The sequence below is a fragment of the Apus apus genome, chromosome 11 (genome assembly GCF_020740795.1).
Source record: "Apus apus isolate bApuApu2 chromosome 11, bApuApu2.pri.cur, whole genome shotgun sequence".
NCBI lineage: Eukaryota > Metazoa > Chordata > Aves > Apodiformes > Apodidae > Apus > Apus apus.
This window is the reverse complement of record NC_067292.1, coordinates 711,712-736,743: the sequence shown is the minus strand read 5'-3', so window position 1 is coordinate 736,743 and position 25,032 is coordinate 711,712. Positions and strand designations below refer to the sequence as shown.

General features: G+C 37.4%; 1 protein-coding gene across 2 annotated transcripts in view; it reads left to right on the top strand.

Moving 5' to 3' along the window:
* Positions 1 to 25,032, top strand: part of ZFHX3 (zinc finger homeobox 3) — a 523,576-nt gene that overhangs the window by 145,555 nt on the left and 352,989 nt on the right. Inside the window, exon 1 of one of the 2 annotated variants that reach the window (XM_051629819.1) lies at positions 710 to 745. The exons of the other annotated variant lie outside the window; for it this stretch is intronic. The gene's annotated coding sequence lies outside the window, so the exon portion shown is untranslated. Of the gene's footprint in view, positions 1 to 709; positions 746 to 25,032 lie in introns of those variants that run through there. 2 annotated transcript variants of the gene reach the window in all.

The window sequence follows — 25,032 nt, the reverse complement described above, 5'->3', positions numbered from 1 at the left end:
AAACACTTTGTGTGTGATTAGTTTTGCCCCGATTGGCAGATTTAAAAATAAAATATTGTTTTGAAATGCAAAGGAGGAGAATCATATAATCTCTACTTGGTGCCTCTTTCTTATGGCTTGTAGTTATTGACTTTTAGGCCTTATCTTTCTGAAAATATGAACTGGTGCTTTTTTCAAAAATGTTCTTCCATCTGCAGCTTGTATTGTAATTTGATTCATGTTTTTCAGTCTCTATCAATGTACTAAGGAGTAGAAAGAAGAGGCTTTGCTTGGTAGCTTTCCATTTTTTTTTCCATGCGAAAATCTGGATTACAGAAGTAACTTGGGCTGATTTGGCTATTATATGAGGGCAGGAGCCAAGGTGTTTGGAGACCCCCACTCTGTATGGCCATGCCCACTCTGTTACTGCTGTCCAGAAATTCTGGTACCATGTGCGTCTGAGATGCCAGTGTTCACACAGTCACAGTACGCTGGTGCAGAACCAAACCAGTGCTCTTACCACCTCTCTTATAACACCTTTACTCTTAGGATGGAAAGGAAGATCACAGGAGACTTTTTTGCTAGTCAAACCGACAAGAAAAGAATTGTTTGTTCACGTCCAACCCCTGCTAAATTTGTGTTTTTCATTTATTTGTGCTAGCTGCTTTCTGGATTTATCCTGAAAAAGAAGTGGAATTACTGAATTAATGCCCAGGAAGTGGGCATCCTGTGTTCCATACTACAGTCCAGCAGGCCTTCATATGTGGTGAGAAAACCTCTTCCTTTGCATTTCTAAGCTGAATTCCAAGTGCAAGTATTTAGCATTATTTAAATTAGCTTTATGGAAAAGCTGTCAATTTTTCAGCTTTCAGTCCAGTGCAGTCTGAGGGTGTGTGGATTGTGGCCACAGTGTGAGTTCAAGGCTTTAGGACATAGGTTAGAGTATAGCTCTGTGTTTGAGCATTTAGGACCATACCAACAATAATAATTTTAGAAATAATTATAATCTCTGCCATTTTTTTCTGAGGCAGCTGCAGCAGTAAGTGATGTGCCTGTGCTAGTGGCCACAGAATATGTAGGTGATCTTGGCCTGAATACACATTTTTTTCAAGGTGAAGCTTTGTTCCAGACTCTTACAGTGTCCTGGGAGAGTAATTTCTGAAAACATGATATAAATGCAAATCTCGGCTTAAAAATGTTGAAACAACTGTGTGCATTAGCTGGTTGCTGGCTATGGTATATTATTTCCACAGTAAGTTTGCTGATGATGTAGACAGTATTATTTTATTTTGATGTATTCAAATACAAGATGCAGTTTCATTTATGAGAATATAAGATTATTTTTCTTCATTATCTCGTGCGAAGTATGCTTTGTTTCTCTGTCATCAGTGCTACGGTGGTCTACTTGTGCCGTTGATTTTCGGCCAAAATAACTTGAATTGGGAGCGGGAAAGAAGGTTTCTCTTCACTTTGTGCTAATAGTATAGACAGGTTTGTGGAATCATTGCAGCAAGTTTTAAATGATGTATGAAATGAAAAAATCCTGTCTGATGCACAGAGCGAGTGCAGCCATTGCTGCCGGGGAAATTGTTGCTGTGAGAGGCTGTTCTTTCTAATATTATTTCAGACATGCCAGCTTTTAATTTTTTAAAAAACTCTTATGCTTTTATGTGAAGAAACAAGTCTTTCACAGAAATAAAAAACCGTTGGAAAAATGTTTTGAGATGCTGCACCAGTAAATATCCTAAGGAAGCTTTCCAGGTTTTTATATGTTTTTGTTGGAACCTAAGCAGTGTGAATTTACAGTATGACATGCAGATATGGTGGTGAGAATACTCTGAACTTTCCTAAAGTTAGAATTTTGAAAGCTCAATTATAAGATTTAAGATGAGGAGTCCAGTTAAGTAGTTTAAGAGGTATAGTGGGTTTAGGAACTAGAGTGGAGGCAAGAGTGATACCAGTGGGGAACCAGGAGTTAAGTTTTGTGGCGTGTATCGTGGATTTGCATGGGTGATATGGAATAGGAACTCTTGGGCACTGATAGAGACGGTTTCCAGTTTTCTGTCTTAGTCACCCTAACTTTTTCTTGCACTTAATGGCATACACCTCGTGTGGAGGAAAATGAGATTATTTTGATTAAAACGTACATACAGAGATCAAAAGTAGCATTGTCCTGGTGGCCTTCGGGTCAGTCTGTGTCATTCTGAAAATGTATTTTGAAAGTTTATCTAAGGAATGTGTGCCCAGGTACATGTATACTACATAGTTTACCACACACATATAAAATATACAAAATTATGTGTATACAGTGTAAAGAACACAGCATAATAAATATGTTTAGAGAAGGGGGGCATTGTAGCTGATAAAAATATTTGGTATACTCAGTAACAGAAATCTTGGAGTTATGTAGCTTGAATAAATGTTTTCTCATTACTTCTTGGAGTCAAAAAAGCAAATTCTGCCTAGGCTTTTTCTTTGGAGAGCTTTGAGTGCTTCTTTTTAAAATATATGTTAATCTTACCTCCCAGCTACATCGACTTACACTTTGTTACAGACTTACGTTTACAGTACTAAGTAGATACTAGCTGTTTTTAAATTTAATTAAAAAAAGTTCCAGTATTATTATTTAAAACCATGAGAAATTTTAATCTAGTGTTGTTGGGCAGTTTCAGGGCCTTTTCATTACTGGTCACCTGGATCCTGCCTTGCTGCAAGTCTGTTTTTATACTTCCTATGCAATATTTCAGCAAATCGTGAAGGGGTATGAAAACCCTGCTATACTTCTCTTTCACGAAGCTTACCTATAGGAGAAAACCTAAAATACTGGCTCTGATAGGACATCCACATCAAACGTATCAAGTGTGGGTTTTTTTTTAAGGAGAAAAAAAAAAAAAGATGAATAACATTTTGTCGGATGAAAACACTTTCTCCCTCCTGAAATCTTGAAAATCTCAAAGGTGCAAAAGGGTTTCTATATCATTTATGATTCATAAGTGGATCAGTGTTATTAAAATCCACAGGAGCCCTTTGTTCATTTAGTCCAAGAGCTGCCCATCAGTCACTGCTCTGTGCAGGAGCATTCTTCTGCAGGTTTCGGCTTTTATTTTTTCCACTAACTCCTTGGTGTAAAAAAAAATAATAAATCAACTAATTATGCCACTGGAGTACAAAGATTATTAAAGCTGGTATCTTAGTTTTACAGACATACCAAAAGCGATCTCTGAAGCACAGAAAGCAAGTTAGGTACTTTGTGCATAGATTATTTGTGTGTCTCCAACCCTCTTACCATACCATTTTGTTGTGTTTTTAAATTTCTAGTGGTCAGGATTTTTTATGTTAATACTGAAAACAATATTGGAAGGAAAATAATTTTTATATTGAGATTTCTTAGGAAGAAGAAAATGTCTGAAGAATTTGAGAGCACTTTCAGAAATCTTGCTTCATTATTTGTCTTTTTCAATATTTTCATGTTGTTTCTGTTCTCTAAAAGCATGTACTTCCTAAGAGCTCTGTTGTGCTCATGCAAGCAACCTTTTAAATGGTTGGAAAGAAGGCAGCATATAGTTTCAAACCGTCATCTAGTGTGTTTGTTTTTGTGATACTCAGTATTGGTCTTAGTTTCTCAACATTGTTTCCTTCATTTGAACTCTGGGACTTCTGAGTTGCCTGACAGATCCACCTAGTTGGATTTCCCATCTTCTGTGCTGTCCTGTCAGAGGAGAGTGCAAAGCTCAGTGGGCTTTCAGTGCCCTCCTCTCTGCAGGTCTCTCAAACCAGGATGCACAGGACTGGATAACCTGAGGAGCAAGAGCTGCTCTGCTCGTTCCTCCTGGGATCTTCACTCTCTCCAGCTTCTTCCCCTCCTCCTTTCTGTTGCAGGAGTTTACAGATCTTTCATTCTTACAGTGTTCTTCTCCTCGAACCTGCCTTTCCCAAACTTTTTTGGTCATCATCTGGAAAAGAGTTCTTGCACCTTGAGGTCCTGTAGGTAGCCCGTAGCCTGAGTGGCCAAGATGAGCAGTCGTAAGCCACTGTAGTCATCTTTCAGCTCCTCAGTAAAGCTGGCTCTGCTTATGCAGTGAGGGAAAAACACAGCATCATAAGTAACATTTTTGTTCTCCTCTTGTTCTTTGAGTTGTCTTGGGTAAGATAATTGGAATTATTCATATCTTGGTCTTATGCTTTGTTTTAAAATGTTTTGAAATCTGTAGAGGGTGATTATTCTTTTTTAAAGTATTGATTATTTGTTAGCATAGAAAAACATGTTTTGTTCTAATGAGGAAACTGCTTTATTCTAGATCATAACTGTTTTTTGGACTTGAAAGCAGCAAATGAAGGTGTTACCTTTATGCTGATTTAGTGTAGATCACATTTTGTTTCTGTTATTACAAATAGTAATTAGACTTTGCTTTTCTGGAAGTAGATTATTTTAGAGCACAAGATGCAAAAAAAATGAGGGGTAAAGTGATAGTTGTGTGGCAATTATATAGCAGACTGTGATAAAATAAGGAGCAGTAACACGAATAAAACCGATAACCAATCTTTTTTTTACCAAAATTGTTTGACACAAAAAAGCTTTTTCTTGGTTACTGCAAAACCTGTAATACTGACTCATGAACTGGTTGTGACCAAATTTGGGTGTGGATATTATTCTGTGGAAGACTATCTAGAACTAGCACTAGGACTTGTGACTTAAATTCCTAGCATGAAAAAAGTACTGCTTATAGAGGAAAAAGTTTTGTTCTGTGTGATAGTCAATAGATTGCTTCATCTTACTGTCATTTAGTTGAGCTGCTTAGCAGATGTTTCAGAGTTGCTTATGGCAAAACCCAAATCCTTACATTTTTCTTAAATGGAAGAGTAAAAGTAGTCTCCTGCTTTATTTCATACTGGCAAAATTTAGATAATTAACAATTTATTGGTGAAGCCACCTGGATCAATGAATTTAAGAACTTCAGTGTTGGAAATGTGGGAAGTGTGCTGTAAGTCAAAAGCAGAAATACTGTCTGGAAATTAATTGCATTCTAAGCAGAAGGGAAGAACTTGAAGGAATGAGCTGTTAACTTACTGGCAAAAGAAACCCTCTCAAAAAAAACCTGAATGCACATCCTGCCCAACCCTCTCTGAGGCAGAGTAGAGGGAAGCCAATAAGTAACGGAAAACTTGTCAGCACAGACAAGTTACAAATTGTAGTAATCAAGTAGAACAAAATCATAATTAAAAAAAAAATTGCATTATGTCTTAACTGAAAAGAGAACTAGCAGAGTTAGGATGGGTTTAAGGTTAGCTCAGGCTTGTTCAAAATTACTTCAGCATTAAAAGGGTTAAGGTGCTTTAAGATACGGAGATGGTGGTGTCCACCCAAAGATCATGGAAAGTCTGCCACATAGAGCTGTATGTTCTGTATTCCAGACTATTGTTTTGTTGTGTTTTTTTTTTTATATGAGGAATACAGTGGCAGGATGATGGAAGGAGTTAAAGACAGGAAACTTAATGGAAAAAGGAATAAAATGAACTTGCCAAAGAAAGACTGTTCCAGAAACATTTAGTTTCTTTCTTTAACACTAAAAAAATACTATTAGTAAAAAGTGCTCAAACCTATCCATCCTTGAGCCCCACAGAGCATCTGATACAATGATACCATGGCAAATACTTTTTTCAAAAGTAGAAGATTGTAAGAAGTAGAGTGCAAATACAAGAGATTTTGTGTGCATCTTCTGTAACTTCTATAGAAATCACCCGTGGACTGCTGAAATTGGGCTGAAGACCCAATGGTGACAGATGCTGTTAATAGAGTCAAAGTTTGGGATGTTAAATAGGAAGAACTGGACAACTTTGAAGAACTAATGAAAATAAAGTGAAATTTGATAGATTCTAGTAGGAATAGCTTTTGCTGTTTGCTGAAAGTACAGTGTTTGCTAGGGGTGGGTTAGCTGACAACAGTGTGACTGTGCCACCAACGTGATGTGTTAGTGAAAAAGCGAAGTGCAACCCTAGGACACATGAAGGAAAAAGTAATTCCAGAGGGGCTGGCAAAATACGAGGGCTGCTGCAATGGCAACTGGCAAGAGCTCATCTATTTACTGCGGAAAAATGTAGCCGTGTGAAATCAGGAGTAACTTTTAGTTGGAGAATAGTGCACAGGGGATTTCTACATCTAATCATTACTAAGGGCTGTAACAATTAACATTGAGTCAAGACTTTGTTTTTCTTTAACACGAGAAGTGTGGTACGTCATTTCTCCGTACGATGCTCTCTGAATGTGTTCAATATAAATTATTTGGTAATCTGACAAATAGGAAGAAGAACATGAAGTGTAAGATTACTTTTCCCCCCCCCCCCCAATGAAATGTGTTAGAGATGCTATGACACTGGTAGCAGGTAGAAGAAGAAAATAGTTCTTGAACTCTTTACTAAATTGATATACTAATCAGAATTACTTTTCCAAGAAAGAAAGAAAAGTCCCATTTTGCTTGGACTCTATCTTTCCTATTTTCCTTTTTCAGAAATAGAAGATTAGGAGGTGTCTGCACCAATGTGATAAAATGTTCCCATGAAATTGTATTGTATTTTCGCCTTGAGTTGTTGGTGAAATGAAGTTGTTAGCTTTCAGTGCTGCTTTGTTTTTGACCCCTTTTTGTGAATTCTCTGAGGAAAGAAACATATTCCCATCTTTTATAGTAATCAAATTTATCTGGCATCTCTCAGCCTCCTGCATTACTTATGCTACAGTTGGCCAGCCTTGGGAAGGCTTTAGCAGGTTTATTTATTTATTGTTCTAAAGTGAAGGTTTTTGACTTGAGGTCCCCATATGATCCTAGGGGATTTAAAAATAAAAACTGAAAGTGCTTTCTGCCATTATTTTGATACAGTTATTTTCTGTGAAACTATTTGAAAAAAAACACCACCAAACTGCACTGTCCAAAACCTGAACAAAAATCTCATGTGTCTGAACTCCCAAAGAAACGTTAAGCAAGTAAGAGAGAGGGGAAAAAACTTGATTATCCTGGTTATGTTGGAAATGTTCTCATTTTGTTGTGAAGTCAGGGCGGCTCATGTCACTGTGTTTGGTTTTGGTGAGCATTTCAGTATCATAATTGTCTGTATGTGCTAATGAAATTTCTCAAACTTATCTAATAGCTTGTAAAGTCCCTGTGTTTAGTGAATTGCAACACAACCTGTAAATACAAGCTCTTTTGGGCTAGTTGCTGAGACTAGAAACACTCCAAGTCTTACTGAAGGGAGAGGTGATGGGCAGTTACGTTCTGGTGGAACCCGGCAGCTGTTGTAGTTCTTGTATTCGGTGGTTTGCTCTCAAGCCTTGTGAGAAATAATACATGCGTGTTCATGAAACAAAGATGAGAATTCAGCATAAACAAAACTGGCCCTTGTCCTGCTGGTTGATGGCATTTGTGGGGAGTGATCAGCTTTTTCTGTAAGAATGATATACAATGAGACTTAATTAGTATCTATATATTAGATGTGTAAGATGTAAGAAAGCAGTCTTTCCTGTGTCCCTTTCTCAATCAAACTGGACTTGATGCAAGCCATCCTGGAACAAAGACTATAACAAAATTTCATAATTCTTACAGGCTCAGAGTTTACAACTGACTAATATTTTGTTAACAGGTTTTGCTTTTTTAAATGTCTTTAAAAACAAGCAAACACATTTCTAGCTGAGTTTATTTTCGGTAAGTGAAGTTTGAACATCAAGACTTGAATGTATAAAGCAGAAACACTGAAGGAGCCCTGTGGCATTCAGTGGAGATTAAATAAAATCAAAGCACTAATCTAGAGATGGGTAGTTTTCTGTTTAAAGGCAAAACAGTTGTTTTTGCTGTGGTGCAGTAGCAGCCTGAGTGTGCTGAAAACAGCCAGTGGGGAAACAAGCAGGAAGGAATTGGCGGTGTTACAGCAAGAAGAACTGAGTGTGCTGCAGAACCTGGGGTTTATTGGCTGCTGCTTGTCACAGCCATTCCACAGGAGGTGTGAGATGTGCTACGAGTAGATATTTTAATTAGTCCTGAAAAGTGTAGTTGTGCAGTAATTTAATGTTATTGTAAATATTATTTATAGAAATACATAGACATGCATCCCAGTTCGAATGTTCTGTATCTTTTCCAAGTGACATTCCTAAGGTACTGTTTTTGCCCATTGTGCAATAAACAGGATGTTTTCAGTCATCATAACTTTGATCTTAATGTTCACTAGATATTAAAAAAAACCCAACCAGCTTGTATAAGAGGTCTCAAATTTTTAACTCATCTTTGGAGTATTTTTGAAGATGTACCCCACAGTATTGACTGTTACAATCATAGGCAAAAAAAGGGAGCAACCTCTATTATAAAACACGATTACTTAGAAAAGTGTTGCAATAATAATAAATTGAAATAAAAATTGAAGACAGGAAATTCAAATTTAAAGCAGACTCAATCTGAACATCAGTGTGATGAGAATCAGTAGAGGTCTGAGGACAGTGCCTTACTCTTAGTGTTTTGCTTCTGGTCAGTGTCGTATGACCTTACTTTTTGGGGGGCTTAAAATAGATTCTTCAGGCTATTCTTGAGATTAGGTTTAGACAGAAGGAAATAAGTAAAAGGCAAAGAAAAGCAAAGAGAGCTAGGCCAACATAAAAAGATTTTTGTTGAATATACTTTTTCTGAAAACCTCTTAGTACCTGCCCTTGACCACATTCGACTTTGTCACAGCTTCTTTGTAACTTCGGTTTCTATTGCTGTTTGTTCATCAATTTTTGTGTTTTATATTTGAAAAAATGAAATGCTGATTATAAGGGAAATAAAGCTGTACTGGGATATCATAAATTATTTTGCTTTCAAATATGTTTTATTTGACTAACAACCTTAAAAGCTTTGACTGATTTAATTGTATTGTATGCCTATGAAATCCACAGAAGTCTGACCTGATTGTCTTCCTCATCTCCTGCTTTGTAAGTCCCAAATGGTATTCCCCCTCTGATTCTTTGACCCTGTGGAATTTTTCTTAGAGGAATAAACAATGATAGTAAGAAAGTGTTCATATGACATTTTACGTGTACATACCAGTGTAGAGGAATTTTTATTGCCGGAGAAATATCAAATCCTTGTCATCTGAACTGCTAATTATGTTTGATAAATGTATGGTATATATTTAATGCAAAGAGAATTTGGGAAATAATACACCTTGTGTAATTACAGCGACCGAGCTACTTCCATCAATCTAATTTTTCTGATTCAGGTTCATTTGCATTGCATTATTTTTATTAAATGAGCTTTCAGTGGAAACCCTGCTCTCTGTCAAGAAGAAGAATCAAATACTGAAATATTTCAATGTGCATAAATCCAGTTTGCACATCACATGCATCATGCTTGGCTGCCCCATCGCAAAGGGAGTGCAGACACATTGATAACAGGCATGCAAGTATGCACGAACATGGCCATTTCGCACAGGTACTAAATGTAGCAACTGAAAAAATGTGCCTGATCATAGCAAATATGTGACTGCCCCTTGTCTTTGGTTGTCTCCACATGTGCACATGTTTGATTGGCACCCCAGCAGTTTTCTAATGCCATCCTTGGGGCAGTGGAGGGATTTGGTACAGTGGAGTAGGACTGGAACCCCCTTCCAGTGGGAAGAAGTTGATTATAGTTCCTAAGCAGTATGTGCTAAGAAACACTGGGCTTACTCTTCTAACATGGTCTGGAATGATCTTGGTTCTCCTAACCTGGTCTAGCTCTTGGTCATCTTATATTTTCCAAGTAGTAATCATGTTCTGAATCATTTTAGTGCCATTGTACTGGTTACTGTTCATAAAATAATTTGGTGATGCAACAGAGTAAGCTATTCCCTGTCTCTTATAAAGTGAAATAAATAAATGTGAGATGGGGGCAGGTGGGAAGAGAGGAAAAAGGGACTTGGTTAGAGGTGCGCACGAGTTTGTGTATCAGCAATGGAATTTGGTGGTTTCTACTCATTGCAACTTGCCCAGCCCCACCCAGTCTGTTAGCTTGCTGACAGTCACTTCAGACAATATCTGATCATTTTGCTCCCCCTTCACTTTTGATACACAACTGCTCTCCCAGACAAGATACTCGTGTTCTTAATTAGTATCCCAGAAGTGGAGTAACTGTGTAAAGATAATGATCATAGCATTCTCTTCCTGTTTTTTTTCTGCCTTTTCCATCTCTGCAGTACTTTTATGCTATCACTGTTTCTCACCATAATGCAGTGTTGGAAATCTCCCATCTGATACTTAGTGAAAAATAGCCTCTCTTCCCTAGTTCTCGTTTCCTCCCACCCAATCTTCAAGCTTCAAAATAAAAGAAATCATTTAGAAACATGTCTAGTGACAGTACAGCTGGCTCTTACAGTGAATATGAATTTAGGTTAGTGCAGATACAATTTTATTTAATAATTTTCTTATTGCTACCAGCTATGGTTAATTTTGCATTTGTTGATCTGGAATGGACTTGGTCTTAAAAATAGATCATTGATATTAACTAATAATTTAATGAATGGGAGTTGAAATAATTCAGAGCAAACAACTTATTTTCAAATGTGAATAATTTTATCTAGTATCCAGAATTCTCTGCTATCAGTGTATGTGAAGGTGTTGAGACACACCAGAGAGTCACACAGCATCTCTCGTACAGTTTTCTCTTTTGCTGGAGGTTGTTTTCAGGCACCTGCCTTTTGTGTTTTACATATGTGTGAATTTAGGATCACTTCTAAATGTTTGCAGTCATAATATTTATGATATGTCAATGTGTTAATTACATTAGGAAACGTTCTTCTATGTGTAACTGCAATGTGGTTGTACCTGTCTGCCAGGGAAGCCTGCATTTGCAAATGCCCTTGCTAAGGTGTTTTGAATGGGGGTGAGCAAGCACAGGGAGCTCCCTGGGGAAGGGGGAGGTTACCTTACAGCACTTTTCTTCTCCTCACAGCCATTCTTTTATCTCTGGTATCAAAGTTCCAGCTGTTGTACAGGCATAGAGAAGGAATATGGAAAGGGGTAAAGAAACGTTTTGGCTGTTGGGAGCCCTGCTTCCTGGTAACCATTAATACCACGTTCTGCATGTTCTTGCTTGTTCCATCTGCTTGTCCTCCTAAAGGCAGAAACTTCTAAACCACTGATTCTTCAAATGCCATCTAGTCATCCTTGTACTCTAGCAAATTTTGTTGAGAAGCCAGCTTCTCAGAAAAAGCACATAATAAAATGACTACTGATAGAGGAAGCAAAGGATGTCAGGTGGTTCATTTTTCCATCGAAATGGCAAAATTTATGACTTCTCCTTGACGAGAAATCAGTGCTGTTCTCTCAGTTACTTTAGATGGAACTCTCCAAAAGCAGTTTTTATGACCTCATCAGTTGTTTGAAAACAGAAAAGAAGACAAGAATAAAATCTGGAGTTTGATTTGCCAGTTGACTGTCTTGTACTGTCCAGGCAGCTCTAGAAGTGAACAAAAGTAAATCTGTTAACTCCCAAGTTCTTAATACTCTCCTGATAAAACACTTCACTCACACATGAGCCTTTTGCAACATAGTGCAACAGATGAAAGTAAAACACTATTTTTTTAAGAATGGTTCTACACAGTTACAGATTTGTTAAAGTTTTGAGTTTCTTTTAAAATGACACCATCTGCAGGTTTGATTACTTCAAAATTAGGGGGATTTTACACATAACTTCCCTTAGTGTAATGATTAATGTTAATAGATAAAGACGTGTTTTCCCCTTAAAATAACTGCAATTCAAAATTCATGGGCAAGAAAGCTGTAAACTGATTGTAAACTCTTTAAGTCTTGGGACTAGTTAAAAATAATTCATCATGTGTACCAAGTAACATTTATTCTGTGGAAAACAAAAAGAGGGTAAAGAATTTCCACTAGTTTAATGGAAATAATGAGATAATGGCACAATTTCTCTGGTGTGCAATAATAATTACATATTTTATTTGAAGAATAAAATACCAGGATACTGTAAAGAACTACATATGCTTACTGCTAAATACTTTATTAGTTTTTTTCAGATCCAAATAGTCACCACCAATTGTTAAAACTCTTTCAAGAGACATCTGATTTTTAAATTATTCTAAGCTTGAATCAATAACTTGGCTGAAGATAAAATGCAGAAAATAATTGCTTATCCTGTTCAGATGGTCTATAATAACTTGAACTTTTCAGATTTTTTAGTAACGTGCAACACATTTGCCTACGTATTTGGTCATCATATTATCGCAGTTCAACTCTGCAACCTGACATGCTCTCTCAGTGATAACTAGAGTGCAAACATTTCAGTTCCCCACTACATCCAGCCATGAAGCAGCAGCCTGCCTGCTGGTCTGGGGCCGTGGGCTATGCCGGATACTGCATGAGAATGTGTAAGAAACTCTATAAAGTGCAGCTAATGGATTATTTCATTGATTATAGATTTTAAGGCCAGAAGGGAATGTTGAATCATCTAATCTGACATCCTGTATAACGTATGCCATTAAAATTAGCCTTGTTAATTCTGCCTTAACCCTATGAATGTTTGTTTAAATGGAGTATCTCCTGTGCTGTTTCAGCTTGTCAATTCTTTACTGTCCAGTCCAACAATAAAATGTAAGCTTTTGTGTTTGAATTTCCTCAGCTTCAGCTTCTGGATGTTGGTCCTGATTCTGGGTTTTTTTAGGAGGCTTTTACTGTCCAATACTTACTGGACATAGAGCTACATTTAGACTGTTACATTTTCCTTTTGAAAATGTAGTTTGGCTCTTCTTTCAGTATCAGATTTTCTTCAGTTTTTCAGTAGGCTTTTGATGCCTAAAAAAATCTGGGTGGTGGTTGTCTCTCAAGAACTTGGAATTTTGCTCATCCTGTCTGTATTGTTGTACCATGATAAGAGAAGTTACCTCCATTAATTATTTGCTGGCTTTAGGTTTACCATTAAATTATACTTAGATCTAGACAAGTTTTTTTGTCTTTTCTCATCATTGTCAGATTGTCAAAAAATTGTGGTATTGGATGTGGAAGAGACAACTTTACTATTTCAGTGGCTCTAAAATTGTGCAGTAATAAGTTTAAAGGGGATGCTTCTGTTGGCCAAAGCATCCAGTTCTGTGTCCTTTTGAGAAACACTATAAATTAGTGGCCTGATACAAAATCTCTGGTTAGATTGAATTTTGAAATACATGATAGAGAAAGCTGACTTGAGTATTTTGAAAAGGTGTGTGGTGCAGCAGGATTATATTTGGTTGTTGGTTTTTTGTTGTTGGTTTTTTGGTTGTTTTTTTATAAAAACAAAACAGTAAATATACATGGTGGCATTGTTTTGGCAGATTCTTACACTGAAACTATTACCTTAAAATTATTTAATAGCATCTTCCGAGTTACTTGGTGTCTTTGATTCTGTTGTGAAATGAACTAGTTGTTTAACAAAGGAAAATGTTTTGCAACATTAGGAAAAAAACTTTGTAAGGGAAGAAAGCACTGAGTGAGCTTTTTAGATGACCTCCAGAGAAAGGCTTGGGAAAAACAAATTACTTTTTCCAGTTTGGGTCTACATTTAAAATATGATCTGGCAATTTTATTGAATTAGTCGAATTTTATTTTTAATCGGTTCAATTTTATTGAACTACTTAAAGCTTTAAACTGTATGATATTTCTGCTATTTACAACAGGAGATGGAAGTTTGAATTACATGTTATTAAGCTTCCACTTAAATTAGCTCATTGAGCAATTAACAAGTGTGTTAGTAGGTGATTTAAGAAATGGATTAATCACTTATCTGCTGCTATAAAATCTAGAAGGCTAAAGGCACCTCTGTGGTTTGTGCTGGTGTACATTGCTAATGTGTATATCTCTGTGATTATTAAATAATTTCTTTGATCAACTCCTTTGTAAAATAATCTAGTATTGGAATTTTGAGGAAGTTTTTAAAAATACATTAACCTGTTTGTTTAATTGGGCTAGAAATTCTATATTTGGCAAAGATTGCAGCCTGTTTCAGTCAGGTTTTTCAGGCTGATCAATTATTGGTTCTATCCAGTCAATGATTAATAAAATAGTGTTGTTTTTTAACCTTGAATACTTTTTGCTTTAAAAAAACCCCACAAAACCAGTAATTCAGAGAATTTTGAATACCATGAAAGTGCATCTCTGAATGTAATTGATAATGCCTTGTACATGAAAAGCCTTTCTAACAGTTTTCTTGTATGACGTAACAGCTTAACAGCTGTATGTTAGCAAACTTTATTTTATATATAAAAAAATTATCTGAAAATCCCTCTGAACTGTGTTGTTGGCTTTGGTACAGGTCTTGAAATTATTTTTCCATCTTACCCAACTGTTCTCCGAAGGTCAGACTTTAAATTGGGCTGTTACTGTCTTGCCGTAGAGTTTCCAAGCTACGTTAATTTTTGGTCTGCCATTGATGGATGGAGCAGTTTGAATTCTGACATGCAGCAGCCTGACTGGAATGACCTGCAGAGGCAGATGTCAGCCTGTTATTTCATGCCCGTTTGTCAGAAAGAAAAAAAACAGCCTTTTTTTTTTTCTTAAGCAGTTCTTCTTTTATACGTACAGAGAGCACTTGGAGGTGGATGGTGGATGTGATCTTTGTACATACATATATATATATAGTTCTATAAATAAATCTCATATATTTATCGTGAGGTCTCTTGAAAATTTGTGGGTGAACAATATCAAGGATGTGCATATTCTTGTGCTTTCTGTACTGCAAACAATTGTACAAGAAAAATACTGAGAACTTGCATTATTTCATAACAAGGTATTCTTTTGCCCATAGATAATCTGAGAAAATTAACACTGTTACTTTGTAGAGCAAAAAATGGTGGTATCTGTTAATATACCATTGCAAAAGAATTTTTTTTTTGTGATCCTATTTTTGCAGATTCTTAGTATATGAGCAATATTTTATCCTCCTTGTCCTAGCATTTTCCTCTAAGGGTGATACTGGTTGCACAATCCTTTCATACTGGAGCGAAACTTTCATCCAAAAGTGAACATGGGGAGGGATATTTTTAATTAAAATGTAGAAATGGATTTAAAGGACTGATGCAATCAAGAAGAGCTGAACTTCTGTACTTGAGACTGGGCTTGTACAGAGAGTCCTGACTGAGAAGTAATGTCTTTGGTTGATACAGTGAAAAAATGGAAATACATAAAGAAAGAATTGGAAATCACTGTAACATTCTCAGTACCATCTAAGCAGATTTTAGAGTAGCCTTTGAGGGGCTGTCCTACCTTTGTTGCCCCCACAGTATCCAGGGGCTGGTCCCAACCACAATGGGCAGGGTGTCCATGGAGTCAGCAGCACGGCCCTTTAGGCTTGGCAGTGACACTGTCATCAGATGAAAAGAGATGGAGTGAATGAGTTCAGGGCTGGTACTGGGACCTGACAGGAGGGAACAGAAGTTTTGCTGTCTATTTTGATAGGATGAACATTTGATTTATGATCTTTTTTTTTTATTTGATCATTCCTCAGGTAGAATTACTTGTCTTAATAACCTCTACATTCTTAATTTTAATTTTGCAACTAGGTATTTGTTTCTGAAATTCACAGATTATATAGAAAATACATCTAGCTAGTAAAAATACCACCATAACTTGCATTCATGGTCTAGTTGGAATCATGTAAGGGTTAACACATTAATCGTGAAGGTATGATACAACTGTGCAAATTTGCACATAACATAAAAATTCATATTGTATAAGTAATGGTGGTTGCAAGTCCATTTTAAGCAAAAAACACCAATAATTTTTGAGGTAGTATTTTATCATTAGTATACATTCTAATACTGAATAATGTGGCGTTATGCCTTTGTTTAAATAAATAAAAGAAAAACAGTAAGTTGTGACTGTGAGATGTAGGACTACAGCCAGGAAGGCATCAACAACAGCATGTGAAAAAGTCTTAGTGATTAGAGCAGATTAATAGTTGAACACGAGAATCCAGTCTTACACTTTTTCCAAGGGAGCAAATGTAAATTCATGGTTATATAATATAAAAAGACTAAGATTCCGGAAAATAGGAAGGTAGGAAGAGAGAGAGAGCCTTATCTGTGTATAAAACAAATAAATATGAAGTGTACACTTTTAGCAGCATGCGTAGTCATCTGTTCAAGGAGCGTAGCTAGAGCTCTTGTGGATTCCCTGTGTCTGAATGCCTGGAATTTCATGTCTGGGTATTTTTAAAGCTTTTTCCCCTGTAACTCTAGTAGCTAAAGTAGAAATGTGGGCTTGATGCAGAGATTATTACACAAGTTTCTTTGTCCAAAATTATATGGAAGACAATATTATAATTAGTTGTTTCTCTTCCTAGAATTTAGCAGTCTTGAATTTCTTGTCTTTTATATTAAAAGTATGCACGCTTCTACAAATGTTGATAACAGCAGGGTGGTTGTTCTGCTGCCTAATAAGTGCACAGTATATCTCTTAGGAAAAAATATATAGTTGCTTATAGTAAAACTGATGCAGAAAAATATACAGGATGGCTTTTTTTTTTTCTGTGTCTGTCCCCATGTTCATGTTCTTCAGAGTTCTTTAAGATCTTACTTGGACTGTGGAGTCACTAGCCGCTTCTACCAAATGTTGTGCTGTTTTACTTGGGCATTTTGTCACTAAAATGCTGAGAGTTGGCACAGGTTACAGCACAGGAGGTAACACTGTGCAATGGCAAGAGCTAAATGAGCAGTTTTGCTCATTCTTGGGAAATGTTTCTGACTTGGTGAATTCTCCAGCTGTTTACAACAGAGGTGTGAACTCCAGCCTTGCACATCTCAGAGCACTGACAAGAAACTTGCTCTTTTTAGAACTGCTTTTCATACTCCTGCTAGCAATAATCCATAGACAAAAGGATGAAAACAACTGTGTGGATGCAGCATTTAACAGCAATGAAATGGTTCACCTTCCCGGTCTCACTCTTTCAAGAGAAAGGAATGTCAAAATTTTACTTGCTTAGTCCCTCTCATGATGTTGCTGCTTCTCTTCCACCAGCACACGGTGTCTCTCGTTCTACTAACAGTTATTTCTGAAGGTCTTATCTCAGTTTATATAGTTACTGTCAAGAGAAACTTGAGCGAAGTTAAGCAGGAAAATACTGGCAGTTAGCTGCTTTTCTGTTATGTCAGAAAACAATTATTCCTTCAAGTTTAAACTGTTCCCGAACTGGAAAAAGTACTCAGTTTCTTGAAGAAATTATTAATGAATTGAAAACAAAAATTGCACATGGTATTTAGTTGTTATAATTTCTATGGATCAGGGTGTTTAAAAATAATTTTATATGGTATTAAAAAAATAATAATTTGTAGATGAGTATTTGAAGTGCAAGCTCTAGGCAGTCTGGTATAGCCCAGTGCTCTTTAGCTTTGCATTTGAAAGACACTGGTCTTGTGGTCTCACACTGTGTAGCTGAAACAGGGTTGGCTTGGTTAGCTCCTTTATGAGGAGAGGCTAAGAAATCTGGCACTGTTAAGCCTGGAGAAGAGAAGGCAGAGGAGGGAGACCTTATCAATGCCTGTAAGTATCTGCAGGGTCGGTGCAAGGAGGATGGAGCCAGTAATGTGTTCTAGGGGATGCTGCGTTAGCAGCGGAGTTGGATTAGCTGATCTCTAGAGGTCCCTTCCAACTCTGACGATTCTGTGATTCTGTAATTATCCCCAGCTAAGGCTGAATTCTGCAGCCTATTTGTTTATAAGATTTGCCTTGAAATGTTGCAGATGACCAGGAACAGGGCTGTCAGTTCCCACTTTCTGAAGTCATTAATGGGGACTTACAAAGCCCCTCTCCGATGTTCTTCCTCCCTTTGCCACTGCACATCTTGGGACACAGACCTTCTCACTTTTAACACTCTCTTTGTAAACTGATCTGTGAAGTTAATCAGTTGGATTTTCAAGAACTAAAAAAGGTTTGATGACATCTTTCTTCTGCTGGTGTTTGGAATGACAGAAGGAAATCAGTCAGTTAAAATTCTCTTTATTAGGTTGTTACTGTAACCAGACGTTGAGGTTTTCCAAGCGTGTTCCGTGCTCTTTGCTCTCTGGCTGAATATAGAAGTCAATTACTTTTTACGGTATGTTTCTTAGTGCAAAGCCAGAAACTAAATATGACTATGCTACTTGAAATGCCAGTTATAATTACCTTGAGAGGAATAATCATGTGTTGGTGGGGGTGGTTTGCCTTCTGTTGGTGGACTAATACACATTCTCCATTTAAAATAAGCTCCTGCATCCTTGTTCCCATATTTGTCATCTTGGTCAGTCAGAAATCATATTTTTGTTTCTAATTGATTTAGAGGTAAATGGCCTCATGTGTTTCAGTGAGTTATTGTTCTAACTCCAGAGTGAAGTTCTAAATGTCTCACCTGTAGTATAGTCAGCTGTTCAAATCAGGCTGGAATGCAGTCTCCAGCAATTTGTACTTCAGGACATGGCTGGTGAACTCCTGCAGAGCATGGTGACTTCTGTGAGTGTGTTGTCCTGTACTTGGCTGTGGTGTAGGTGCAAGAGATGTACCTCTCTGGTGTGCTGAAGTGATCAGTGCTCCAGTATACCTTGTCACATGCTCATACGTTTGTTATCTTTGCTCATCCTACTGTCCTTTCCTCTTCTCTGGTCATGCAAATCAAGGAAGCACATACGTTTTTCCTGTATCTCCCTGTGAAATTTTTTCACTAAAGATGACAACATAATAGTGTAGCCAGAGTACCTACTTTTTTGCCTCAGCAGAACACACTGCGTTTCTTTCCACAGTCAGTCTTTATGCAAGTGCATTGCTGATGGTAAATAAATAATAAAATACAATATCATGGACAACATGGCAAACTGGGATGACAATTTCTTTGCTAAACTGACCTGTGCTACCTGACACTCAGACACTTGCCAGCAACACAGCTTTCTCACTGTTGTGCTGCTGGCCAGTATAAGTTTTAGGAGTGAGATCTCAGTGTAGGGAATAAACAGTTGCATGTTGGATGAAGCTGTTGCATTCTCTGCTGTGAAGTTGTGTAATCCTGTGTTTCCATGAGAGCAGTTGGTAGGATTCCCTTGCCTTTGCCAGTCACTGTTTTTAGGGTTTGACAGTCTTCTTTATTTAGATATTTTCTGTGCATTATTTTGGTATTTATTACCACTTCATTAAGTAAAAACTTTTTATTTCACCAGTGTTAAGATGAGGTTTGTTACCTGGAAATCTAAGCAGTGGGAAGGTGCCTAAATAAAGTATCTTCAGTAATGAAAGGGGCTACCACACCGATAGTGGTTAGTGTCCCAGTGGGTCCCACTAAATAAGCAATGACATATGTAAACCCATTAATTTCTGAAACTTCTTCATGGGTGATCCCTATTTAGGATCCACAAATACCAAGATAAAAGCTTAGGTGTTGATTATATTATTGAATAAATAGTTTATTATGTTATTGATTGTATATTATTGATTTGTATATTAAAAATTAAGTAGGAATTGGAGCCTTATTCACAAGTTCATATAACCAACCTTCATCCTTGATGAACCTTGGGTCACTTCAGCATGCAAACCACATAGCAGTGACATTTCTAAGAGCTGATTCAAGGTGGAATGTAGGCTGTTCTGTGTTCACGTGATTTAGGACATGAAATGTTCTTGGCCTCTGAGAGATGGAATTTAAGCTTTAGGACCTAGAAATTCAACTTTATAAAGAAGATGAGCTCTGAAAAATATCAGGCAGTGTTTGGAGGAGAACAGAAACTAACTCCTGAATTTGAGAGTGGTAGAAATGTGAGGAATAATTAATTATTCAGGTGTCATCCATTACTAAAAGTATCCTTTCAACACGAGCTGAGAATTGTCTTCCAGTGGAAACTGTACAATTACCTCTGGAGTAAATGGTCTAGTATACATTCATATGTCAAAATATCCTTCAAGATGTATGTCAGCACTTTTGTGCAGGAGAGGGAAATAAATCAGAGGCATGCCTGGACTATTCTCCCTGTGTTGGCACTTCTGAAGTCCCATTTCATCCGCTGCAGTTACTATGAAGTCCATGAAAACCTTTTAAGGATTTCTTCTCCTTTTATTAAGACTTTCTTCTCCTTTTTTACTACCTCTGTTGTTTAACTTGTTAAATGAAGTAATCAAATGCAAAATTTAAAATATTTTCAATTTTTTTCCTGAATCAAATTTCATAACATTTTTGTGTGAAAATGAATATAATTCCTTCTTACCTAAGATTTAGGTATTTAAATACTCGGTGAATAATAACTGTTCAAAGTTTTAAAATACAACTTTTGCTAATTGCATTTTCCTGTGAGTGTTGCTACTAGCTCTGTTCCAGACCGTAACACTGTAAGTTGCTGGGCATCAATGACTATTTTCTGTGTATAATCTTAACCATATACAGAGCGTCGTAGCTGGGGCTGAAATACCAAGCAGATATCAGTATTTCCTGTTTTTAATGAGAGATGAGTCTACTGGGTTATGGGAAGATGCTGGTGTTAATGACGGTCCAGTGCTCTCTAACATTTTCACAGTATTTAGCTTCTAATTTGCTTAAAAACTTGGAGCGGAGATGGTCAGTGTGCTGATAGCAGAATCACGGGCTGTCACCTGTCTGAACAGATTCCAAATCCAGGTGTCATACTCAGCATGGGATAGATACTTGGGCTAAAACATTTCCTGAAAGATAGATAGAGAAGGTTCAGGAGTGATTCCTGTTCAGTGTGAGGTGTGCCAACCATGAGAAAGAACAATTTTTAAACACAAATTGGTGGCTTACAAAGATTGGGAAGTGCTGAGACACTGACTAGAAGTCTGACAGTGGCTGTGGATGGTCACGAGTGGGGCTGTGCTATCAGGGCTGGGAGGGGGATTGGTCTGTTGGCTGAGTCCCAGGTCCTGTTGTGGGGTCACAGCCCCCATGCACAGCGATGGAATAACACGTGGTTATGCAGGCTCCAAAAGCTGTCCTCAGCCAGGCCATTACCTTCAGGCTGCCAAAGGATGTGGTAGAAAACTTGCTTGATCATAATGCAATTCTCTTTGTGAATGTTCTTCACATCTCTTTGCAAAAGCCCTGCCAAAATGAGGACCAGTTTACATCTGGTGACAAAATCCAATTGTGGATTCTCACGTTGCTGTCTGGCACTACTAGAATGAACATGTTCAGCTTAGATCATGGGGAAAACGGCCTCAACTGGGAGATGAGCGGCGCATCTGTTGTCACAGCTGGCATGAGAGTGTGCACCAGATTGCCACAGAGCTGGGTTTGTGCTTGTCCTCAGGGAACTGCAGCTGCATTCACAAATAACTTCTGCTTCTTGGTCCTGTTTATCAGGCTCTTGACTACATGAAGACCAGTGTCTGAGTATGAAGGCCCATGGATGTCTGTGTGTGTGACCTGGTGCATAGCTTCATTCCTGACTGGCAGCAGTTGCTGTTTGACATCATCTGATGTCGCCCAGCAAGAGTCTAGAAAACTAGTGCACCTTGGGTGCTTTGCTCACATTGTGGGTTGTTGGGTTGGTTTTTTTTCTCCTGTTTTCTTTTGGAGCAAATTACTTCTATCGTTCAGCTCCTGTTGCTTGAAGAAATAATATTATTTCCTTTTTCTTACCTCCCTTTGCCTCCCCTAGATAGATTTAAATAACAGCAAGGCTCCTATTTAAAATGATAACATCCAGGAAATTAAAAGTTAAGTCCTTCACTGTCCATAACTTGGTGTCTCTGCTCTCCCCTTCTCAACAGTGGTGTAAATGAAGGATGAAGCCTCAGCCTGAACTTTCAATTTCCTGGCTGTTCTCAGTTTGTATTGCAATGCCACCATTATACAATTTTAATTTCTTGAAAGAATTCATACACAATATATTACAGAAAACTAGAGAATAGCTAGAGGCAGAAATTAAATATTCTGCAAAGGTTCATATTAACCTAAATTACCTCAATGTTTTGTTGAGTAAATGACAAACTTTAGATTCTAAAGTATTATTAGTAACATGCTCATCATTTCCAAAGGAATTACTTAAAATTACAGCTTTTAATTTCTTCTATCTTGATAGCTTTGCCTTTTAGTAGCTAAAGAATTGTATCATCATGGTGTCTTCCCCTTTCAGTCTCTATGAAGAACAGACCTGACTTCCTCTGTATTCTCTAGTGCTTATCTGGCCCTGGTGGTGCAGGAGAGAGACTCTCGGTGTTTGGAAGGGTGTTGGTGCTAGAGGATGTGCTCAAGGTAGTTTCTAATAAGATATACTGGAGTAGCAGAGAAAATTGGCAGATGAAAGACAAAGCTACAGGTCAGCTTTAAGACTAATTAGTCTGTTGCTTCAAAAATGTAATGAAAATGTTTAATGACAGCTTACAAAACACTTGAAAGCTTACAAACCACGCCATTTTCTGACTAGGTAAAGGTTGTTGGCCAGCATTGCCTTGGTAGGGCTAATTTACACTTCAGCTGCACACCTTGTTGCCTGTTACAGTCTACAAAACCTCTCCTCTCTCACTGTTTCACGGGTTTTCCCAATCTGAAGGGGAAAAAACAATTTTGAATTGAACTTATGTGCATCTTTCAGTAAGAAGTGATAGATGAGCTATCTGGTTTTTATATCAATTCATTTTTTTTTATTATTATTTTTACCTTTACTGAGTTAGTCTCTTCCCAGTCTGTTCAGTGGTCAGGCTTGTGGCAGGTGCATCTTTCTTTATTGCTTTGAAAAATGGGATGCCTTTATTCCTATTAAACTCAAAATATCTTAAATGAATTTCAGTTTTATATGGGGAAGTCTCACTATTTGTAGAATGAATCATAAATGCCAGTAATACAATTTTAAAGAGATGTTTTCTCATATAAGAAGAAAAATCCTTAAATCTGGGTATCTGGCTTACCTGCTTTGGCCAAAGGGGCTGGTTAAAATCTTTCTATATCCCGTTTGTTGTTTTAACAGTGCAAAATTCAACAGGAAAGGAGAAAACTCTTAAGGCATTTTTCTGGGTGTTTACTGATTTGTGTTTGTCCAGGAGTCTGAGTTCCTTGGGTACTCACAAACAAATGCACAGATAAACTCAACCAACATTATAGTCAGTCACAACAAATGAGACAGAAAGATTTAAATATATATTGATTTTTCATGACACCGGTTTTTCTTTTGTGGTATGTGCACTGTCTGACGTACAGATAACGAGTGCATGTCCGTATGTATTTGGTAATGCCAACAGCCACTGCTATTTGTCTGAATGGTATTTTTACTGACCACAGGCAGCTCTTGTGAGGGATAACTTTGTGACCTTTTTTGTATTCTTCTTAATGTTGAGAAGAAGCTACAGGTTGTGGGCTTGGGGGGCATTGGGGTGTTTTGCCTTTTTTTTTTTTTAGCAACTTCCTGTGGGTATAAATCTGTCCAGAATTTGAACCCCTCTTCAGCTATTTTGTAGTAATCTCACTGGAAAAAAGAGTCTGTGCAGTTCACAGACTAATTTATCTGTCCCTTCAAACATTAATACATATTCTACACTAGCTTTTCTATAGCTTTTTTTCTGCATTTGCCTAAATTTAGGATCAAATATACTGCTCTATTTAGGAAAAAATTCAAATAAATCTATTTTTCAGAAGGCAGCAAATAAAATCCAAATATTAGCAAGTAACTGGGAACATAATTGGTGTTCTCTCAAATCCTAAATTCAGGATGTAAGTATCCACTTATTATTTCAGCTTAGAATAGAATGGTTTGCATGTATCTTCAGATATTAGTCCTGTATGCAGGCCCAACTGCTAAGATCCAGAACAAGGAAGTAAGTGAATTAACAGAAAAAAAAAAAAAAGAAAAAAAAAGAAGGTTGAAGATCCAACTAAGGAAGAATACTAAAGTGATTATTGCAATGTCTTCCCTGTTTGCTGAAACAGATGATACCTGTACTAGTAGAGAGCATTGGTTGGGTGCAGGCTGAGGGGATACAAGTTCTGCCCCTGCTGTTGGCCAGCTGTGTTACCTCCTGATACACTGATACCTTTGTGAAGCGTTTTGTGATCTGCCTTTGAGGAGAGCTGTGCAGAGGTTCTGTTTGAATGTTAGGAGTGACTTGGCCCTGCTCGCTCTCCCATGAGTACATACGCAGAGCAACATCCTGGAGTATGTATGGTTGTGCAGCAAAGACATGACAATAGCAGCAGAGAGTGTGAATATATGACGTATGGGTGGGGAGAAACAGCAATTTTGGAAGAAAATCTGAGGTGTGTTGATAGCCAGAGATGTCTTACTGTGCCCCAGTGCAGAGGTGCAGCACGCTTCCCCAGTAGTAGTGAAGTGTGTGTGCACATGCAAGTGTGATATCAGACTGGAGTATTTGAAGATAACACATTCTTTATCGTGGACTGTTTATCTTAATCAGCTTTATATAATATGGTGGAGATTCTATAGTTTTGATTATCATACCAAGTCATACTTTTTTTTCTGAGTTTCCTTTCCTCCTCTGTTCAGTATCTGAGCTTATAGCAGCTGCATTTTTCCTGTTTTGTTTTTTCCCTATTTTCTTACTGCCCTGGAAAAAAACAACATTGCAGGCTTTTATCATATTAAGCCTGCACAGTGAAATTTCAATTGATAGCTGAAAGCAGTCCTGTCTGTTTGAAGAAGTAGAGGGGATTTTTTTCTCTGTATTTTTCTTTCTCTGAATCTTTACCTACATGACTCATGTGCAAGTATTGTTTAGGATTTACAGAAGCTACATTATAGTTGATAATGGTACTTTAGCAGCATTCAGCACCATCCTGTGTGGTGCAAAGTGAACCATTGTAGGAGTTGAGCTAAAAATATTGCATTAACACTTAGAGAAAATGAAATTTTTATACTTGATTTGCTCATGGTCATATGGTTGCAACTAAACACAATTTGAGCTGTCACTTCACTGCAGAGAAAAATATGCAATTTTGGAATATTTTAAATGAGCTTGATATTAGATTCCATAACTCAGAATGACACAGGAAATAGTGTTTGCAACATGATTGGTTCATTACTATTTGGTAATTGCAGTCCATCATTTTAAAGGGGAAGCTAAAACACAAACAAATGATCTCTGCATTCAGCAGC